The following is an 8,496-nucleotide window of genomic DNA, read 5'->3' as shown; positions in this document are numbered from 1 at the left end:
CACATGGCTGTGTAAATCTTTGCTAATGACAACACCATAGTTGTTGGAAGTGCATTGGTAAACCAGCATCTCCAATGTCTCTGGATTTCTGTCCCTTCCACCTGGTCTCCTGAAGGTATGCTATTGTCAAGCCTCCAAGTAACATGTCCCAAAACACAAGGTCCAAGGCATCCGTTTTTCCTTTAAAGTCTCTTTATTAGGAACACATTAAATTGGCAAGGACTTGCTGTAATTCCGATTCTGATCCGGATTTGGAATTACACCCAATAAAAGCAATAATATGAAACTTTCCCCCCACCCCTGAGTCACAATCTCCAATCAATTCTCAGTCCAACAGCCCGGTGACTCCAAACTCCACCTTCATGCATCATGAGGAGGAATGGACCATCACTGCCCTGATTTGGGCTGATTGTATTTTGCATATTTTGCAAAACTACACCTGGAGTTCAATTCAGCAAAATGGTTTAAAACAAACTGGCTTAGTACAGTTTGTAATCTTAGCCATTATGTTAAAGAGAAACTGAATTTCTTTTGATTACTTAGGGATTTTTAATGTGGATAGACTTAATAAACTAAATGTAATAATACTGCCTGGAATTTTAGACTTTGTTATTAGCATTATAAAAGGTGATATTAGTACTTTTAGCACTTTTAACATGGCAGTCTAGGCATCGTTAACTTCCATTTCCTGACTGAGATCCTTCCTTGAGTACACCATAAGGTCTTTGTGGAGATCACCTCTGGGATTACCTCCACCCCGACATTTTCTCTTCCAGGGTCAGATTCAAGTCCAATCTGATGTATGCTCACAAGTTGCCCTCCCTTCTACAAATGTATCATTTGTTTCTGTATGCTATAAAAACACCTGACACACACATACCTTTAATAAATGCTTTTTGATTTGCCTGAAATATTTGGTGATTTGTATTTTCAGGAGCACAATGAAGCCCCTTTGCAATGGTGATTGGATAACTGTCTAGAATGATATAGGGTCTCTTGCTAAAGCAAGGGGCTGGACTAGAAGACCACCAAGGTCCCTTTCCACTCTATATTGTATGCTCTAATTGTTGTTAACTGAAACTTTTGAGATATTTTTATGAGAAGAAGAAATTAAAATTAAAGTTGGACTATAAATATGGTTGGGCACAACTTTTGAAAGAAATTTGTCCTTGCAATCCAGAAGCCAATTATATACTATCTAGAAAACTTTTTCTTGTAATCTGGCCAGGAAGCAAAATTAACCTCATTAAGGCAGGGGTGGGATTGAAAAATTTCAGCAACTGGTTTGCTACCTGGTTGCTGGGTGGGCATGGCCTACTCGGCTTCCTGCAACATGATGAGGGGTATTTTTGCCCTCCCCAGGCTCTGGAGGCTTTCCTGGAGCCTCCAGGAGGGCGAAAATGGCCTCCTCCAGGCTCTGGAGGCCCTCTGAACACTGGAAACATGACTGTTTCCTGAATTCCGATATTTCCGCTAGACCCATTTTCGGCCCCCCTCCCGCAAGCTCCAGAGGCTTTCCTGGAGCCTCCAGGAGGGTGAAAACAGCCTCCCCTGGGATCCAGAGGACCTCAGCGGTGGCAGCAAATGGACCATAGCAGTAGCAAATGGGCCATGGGGGCGATGAATGGACCATGGCAGTGGCGAATGGAACATGGTAGCGGCGAACAGGTGATGGCTGCGGCGAACGGGCCATGGTGGTAGTGAATGGGCCACAGTGAACGGGCAGCAGTGGTAGCGAATGGGCTCCTCCACAAAATCTAGGTGCTCCTTATAGTCCAGAGCGTCTTATAGTCCGAGGTATAAGGTAGCTCTCCCAAATGAGGAGCACAAATAGTCCAGAGCGTTTTATAGTCCGAGGTATAAGGTAGCTCTCCCAAATGAGGAGCACAAATAGTTAAGAAGAGTAATTTTGGAAAACAAACTGGACATTGATTTCATATTTTTAAAATGTCCCATGCTATGAGGAATTTCCATGTAACTGATAATTCCTTGCAAATAAAAGCCATTATGCAATATGTAAAGAATCTAGCAAATGAGTTACAGAGCAAGCCTCCCATACTGTATGGAATTGGCTTACCTTTTGGTTATCTGGGTCAGACAGGTTGCAAAATTTGGCTCTAGGATGCCAAAGGCTTTGAATCCTGCAACTCTGTATCCTGAGACTACAGGTAAAGAAAGCTTATGTAACAGTTTGCAGATTAAGAAAAAGAAACCTTGCTTAGATCTTTCTAAAGATTGTAATATTGCTATTACAAGGGTACAGACAACACAAACCCAAGTTTTTTTATCAAAACCTGGCACCATGACTTCATGGCCTGCAATGGTCAGGAGACTGCAAGACCTGACCTTGACTGTCTGGCACATGATTCTAGGATGGAATCAAAAGTTTGGCACATTCACAGAAAGAGAATCTTTGAAGCTACATGAAGATTTCTCCTTTGTTCAGCTGGCAAGAGTGGAAAACAAGCGCATGAACTCAGAATAAGCTCTAAACTTCTAGACTTTTCTTAATATGAAGGAGAAATCTAAATATGTCACTAATTCCTCACAATAACAATTGCCTTCCCACACTGCCATTACACTAAACTTGTGTCTTTCAGTCTTTGCATCTGTGTTTCAGATTCCCTCTGCTGTTACAACATCTCTATGATTCTTGAAATGGCTTCTTCTGGATGGTTCCTAATGGATGACCAATTGTCCCAAGTGGTTTTTTTTTACCTCTTCTGGCTCAGTAAGTACATGTAAAAGGATATTGTGATACCCAAGGTATTTGAGACTGGTTTATTCCTGGAATCTATGTGGAAATTTCCAGGAGCTTCTTCTAAGCCAAGGACTCACAAAAGGAAGTGGGGGTGCTCCCTGCCATCTCAGTGCATCCATGGCTGAGGGAGAACGAATTAACTGCCAAACAGTTTCTATCCTTACAGAATTAGTACAGAGAGCTCTGTAAGGGATACAATTCTCTGAGTGACCAGATCCATCCATTCCAGTCAGGAAAATTTGGGCTGCTTAAAAGTTCCATTGCAGGACTCTTGATTTTTGCTGACTGTCCAAATGTGGAAGAAAAAGGTTCCTGAATTCCCACAGGTGGAGATTGTCAGACTTGTGAAACTTATCTGATGAACTTCCTTTGAAAAAAATATTTGTGGACTTACTGCTTTTAAGTAACTATTTTCACATTTTTTTTTGCTGCAAATGGGAGTGGGAGAGGCTGGGAAAACAAAATTCTTATTCAGTTCAAGCAGTATATAATTGAAAACGCTGGCCTGTAAAATAAAATTATTGGATTTACTCTCTGCAGACTCCATTGAGATAAGAGATGTCCTCTTTTCCTATGCTCTACTGATTGGTGGGTAAATCATATTACTGCATTTGATTTCAGTATTATGCAGGAACACTCCATTATGCCAATCTATTTTCAAGGAACTTCAATTGCTCAAATACACAAGTAATGTTTCTGTCATAGTTGTATTAATCAACTAATTATGAAGCAGCTTTTGATACTAAAATGCAAACCTGCACAGGGCAAATAGCCAAACACAATGGCATTTACACTTTAATGAATATTAACCGGAGCCTTGGCATATAATACTGAAAGCATCAGATTACCTGATAGATTATGGTGGACTTCTGACATGGTTTTTAAATTCTGTTAAAATCCTAACAAGGAATTTATACTATTTCTTGACTATGGCCAGGAAGAATTCTTTCACCACAAGAAATCAAATGGTCATTTAGCCATAATTATAGAACATGCAGGGTGATTACTCCTTCTATGAAATTACACAGTAAACTATGAAAAATAAAGATATTCATAATGTGGTTGCATTTGTTGTAAATCTGTAACTTTTGAAATCTTACTTAATGATATCTCACAATACAGTAAGCTGCTTCAGGATGAAATCCCTTTTCTGAAAGATACAGAATTACAAATAGGCTGGTGTTAGATCATTTACAATATAGGGGGTTTGTATGCATATTAATCACAGTTATTTGCATATTTCATGAATGTTTAATTATATAACAGCAATTAGCTAGACTAGTTGCCTCCCTAAATTGGGACAGGAATTTTTTTCAAGAAACATTTATTATTTGACATTATTATTACATTGGGGGACATCATTACTACATTGATACTCCTTGTTGTACTATAATGCAGTACAATAAGAATGTAATCTTATGCAATTTTTTGTTTGTTTGCCTACATCCCAATCTGCCACACATTTTTAAAATATGTGCTACAACACATATATTCTATGTAGTTTCAAATGCTAACTACTCGTTTGCTTATTAAATATAATAGTGCTCCAGCAAACTATAAATAATTGAGAACTGAATGGGGAAATTGTTGCCTGGAATTATAGGCTTCATTTATTAGCATTTTAAAAGGTGATATTAGCACTTTCAACATGGCATTCCAGGGCTTTTTTTAACTTTGTTTTACTATTCTTAACTTAGTTTTTCTATTCTAAGCTATTCTTCTTTTGGTTTGTGAAAACCTGTTTTTTCAGCAACTACACAATGGAAAGTATATTCTGAAAATTATTAAACCTCAGATTATGTTACATATGCACATTTTTTAAAAGGTACAAAACCAGCTGGGAAAGAGTAATATAACCCATACATTTGCCCTTGTGGAGCTTTATCTAGAATTAAGTTTTCTATTGTTCAAGTCTCACTGGTAAGTGTCTTTTATTGTTTGATCATTTGCCCATTTTGCAAAGATAAAGATGTCTCTCTCAGATTCAGAGATCAAGTTCTTATCAGCTCCATGTCAAATTCAGGATGCCCAGATTTGGAAGCAACAATAAACACCCATTTTGTGTATCTTTAATGGGGCTCACAAAATAATAATAAATTACTTTAAATACTTTAGGCAAGGCTATTTAAAATTGATTTAATTTTAAAAGTTAGGGGCGCAAGGTATTTCATTAAGTTGCTTCTCATTTCTACCATCATATCAGCCTGTTATGTGGGTTGACCAAAGAGATGGTGACTAAGAATTTTCTGAGACCTGAAACTCCTGGTTCCAGGCCGACACTTTAATAATCACACTCCATATATAACATGATCTGTGGAAAGAAGTGAATGAGGACCCAGTTTGTGGGGGCAATAAGCTGACTTTGTATAAATATACAAAAGGATGAAGGCTATTGCTTAATGCATTGTAAGCCGCTCTGAGTCTCCGGAGAAGAGCGGCATATAAATCAAATTAAAAAAAGAAAAATATTAAGAGTAAAAAATACTTAAACTGGAATGTTCTTAGATTCTCCATCCAGTTAAAAAAAAAACCTTTGTGTTTTCCTTCTGAGCCCAATCCACAATATTTTTTGAAAGGAGAGGGGAACACAAATTAGTACTGGGCATTATGCGAAGGAGGTCACTTGTACCTTGGAAAAATATAATTTGCTCAGTTTTAGTTTAGTATGTTGTACAAACCAAGCAAATCAGAGCTGTTTATATAGAAATGTATAGACTGGCCATTGAGATTAAGTTTGAACTTAAAATATAACAAAAAGTAATTCTATATTCTATTTTATGCAGTAAAGTGAGACGGTATGCTAAAGTTCAACCTAATCACCTTAGGCTTTATGTAGATAGTTTTGCTGATATTCCACATGGAAACAAGCAGTTTATGCTTGTTTCCATGTTTTATGCTTGTCTCTAATTTATGAGAAAATTATAAGAATGAGCTCAGCTGTGTATGGAAGGCCTCTGCTTATTAAAAAAGATGAGAGCTCTTTTCATTTAGTTCATTGCTGGGCTGTTCTCAACACAGTAGCAGCTTGCATCTTTGGTTGGAGTCAAATATAATACTATAGAAGAGCTTCTGTTCAAGGTTTGAGGGCTATTGGCAAGTAGAAATATCTAGTTTAAAAGGTGGGGGAGTGAGGTTTTAAAGCAGTATTTGATTAGCTTTTGAGAGTCTCCTTATTTCAAAAGATTATCTGCTTTATTATTGTTCCTATTTGGTGTGGAAAAGTTTTGATCCCTTTGAAACAAGCATTTGTTTTTTTCTTTGCAATGCTTTTATAAACAAATTTTAATAGCATTGTATATACAATACTAATTAGAAACTATAAATCCAGGATGTTATTCTATATGGTTTACTATGTTGGCTGCAACAAACATTCTACTACAGGAATTTCAAAACAAAGAATTTAGCCAGCTGACCCACCCCCAGCTCATTGAAATCTCTATGTGCTTGTTTTAAAAATCCCAATAGTGGAAATGTTAGTTTACTCTGTTGGCCCCAACAAGAGGGGAGGCTTGACTTAAACTAACAATAATAGAAATCTTGTTTATTCTGTTGGTTGCAACTAAATTGGGATTGCTTGCTTTAAAATCCCAGTAACAAAAATGTTAGTCTATTCTGTTGGCTGAAATTAAATTGGGAGTCCTTGTTTTAAAATTCCAGTATTAGAAATGATGGTTTATTCTGTTGGATGCAACTAAACTGGAGTTTGTTGCTTTAAAACCCAGTAAAGAAATGTTCCTTCATTCTGCAGGTAGCCATTAAAAATTGGGAGTGCTTGCTTTAAAATCCCAGCAATAGAAATCTTATTTTATTTTGTTGGCTATAAGTAAACAGGGGTATTTGCTTTCAGAACCTAGTATTAGACATATTGTTTTATTCTTTTGGCTGTAAGTAGTAAATTAGCATTTCTTGCATTAAAAATCCCAGTAATAAAAATTTTGTTTGATTCTGTGGGCTGCCACAAAACTGGGAGATGCTTGCTTTAAAATCCCAGTAATAGAAATGCTTTGTTTTGTTCACTATAAGTAAATCGGGGTTGTTGCTTTTAAATTCCATTATAAGAAATCTTGCTTTATTCTGTTGAAGCAACTGAATGGGGAGTGCTTATTTAAAACTTCACTAATAGAAACATAGTTTTAGTCTGTTGCTGCAACTAAATTGGGCTTGCTTGAATTAAAATTACAATAAGAGAAATGTTTTATTTTGTTGGCTATAAGTAAATTGGGGGTGCTTGCTTTAAAATCCCAGGAATAAATCTAGTTTATTCTGTTGACAGCAACTAAATTGGGGTTGGTTGCTTTAAAATTCCAGTATTAGTCATGTTATTTTATTCTGTTGCCTGCAACTAAGTTGGGCTTTCCTTCTTTAAAATCCCAGTAATAAAAATGTTTTATTTTGTTGCTTACAACTAATTTGGGGGTGCTTGTTTTAAAATCCCAGTATTAGAAATGTTGGTTTATTCTGTTGCAGCAGGGTAAATGCAGGGTGCTTATTTAAAACTCCATTAATAGAAACATTGTTTTATTCTGTTGCTGCAACTAAACTGGACTTGCTTGAATGAAAATTGCAATAAGAGAAATGTTTTATTTTGAAGGCTATAAGTAAATTGGGGGTGCTTTGTTTTCAAATCCCATTAATAAAAATGAGTTTCTCTGTTGGCTGCAACTAAATTGGGGTTTATTGCTTTAAAATCACAATAATAGAAATTTTAGTTCATTGTGTGGGCTGCCACGGAATTGGTGATGCTTGCTTTAGAATGCCACTAATAGAAATGTTTAATTTTGTTGGATATATGTAAATGGGGCTGCTTGCTTTAAAATCTCAGTATTAGACATGTTTTATTCTGTTGGCTGCAACTAAGTTGGGCTTTCCTTCTTTAAAATCCCAGTAATAAAAATGTAATTTTAGTTTGTTGGCTACAACTAATTTGGGGGTGCTTGTTTTAAAATTTCACTAATAAAAATGTTGGTTCATTCTTTTGCAGCAACTAAATTGGGGTGCTTGCTTTAAAATCCTAGTAATAGAAATTTTAGTTCATTCTGTGGGCTGCCAAGAAATTGGTCATGCTTGTTTTAAAATGCCCCAATAGAAATGTTGTTTTATTTTGTTGGATATAAGTAAATGGGGCTGCTTGCTTTAAAATCCCAGTACTAATCATTGTTTTATTCTGTTGCAGCAACTAAATTAGGGAATGCTTACTTTAAAAAATCCCAGTAATAGAAATTTTAATTCATTCTGTGAGCAGAATGAATTTGGGGTTCTTGCTTTAAAATGCCACTAATAAAAATCTTATTTTATTCTATTGCAGCAACTCAGTTGCAGCTGCTTTCAAATCCCACTAATAAAAATGTTTTATTTTGTTGGCTATAAGTAAATAGTGGGGCTTGCTTTAAAATTCCAGTATTAGAAATGTTGGTTTATTCTGTTACAGCAACGAAATTGGAGGTGCTTGTTTTAAAATCCCAGTAATATAAATTTTGGTTCATTCTGTAGGCTGGCATAAAATTGGAGATGCTTGCTTTAAAATGCTGCTAATAGCAATGTTGTTTTATTCTGCTGCAGCAACTCAATTGGGGGTTCTTGCTTTAAAATGTCACTAATAGAAATGTTTTATTCTATTGAGACAACTCGATTGGAATGGTTATTTAAAACTCCAGTAATGGAAACACTGTTTCATTCTGTTGCCACAATACATTGGGGGGGGTGTGTGCTTGCTTTAAAATTCCAGTATTAGAAAT

Source organism: Pantherophis guttatus, chromosome 4, assembly GCF_059756535.1.
Source record: "Pantherophis guttatus breed Tessera chromosome 4, ASM5975653v1, whole genome shotgun sequence".
In the NCBI taxonomy this organism is placed as follows: domain Eukaryota; kingdom Metazoa; phylum Chordata; class Lepidosauria; order Squamata; family Colubridae; genus Pantherophis; species Pantherophis guttatus.
Note: the sequence above shows the minus strand (reverse complement) of the source record.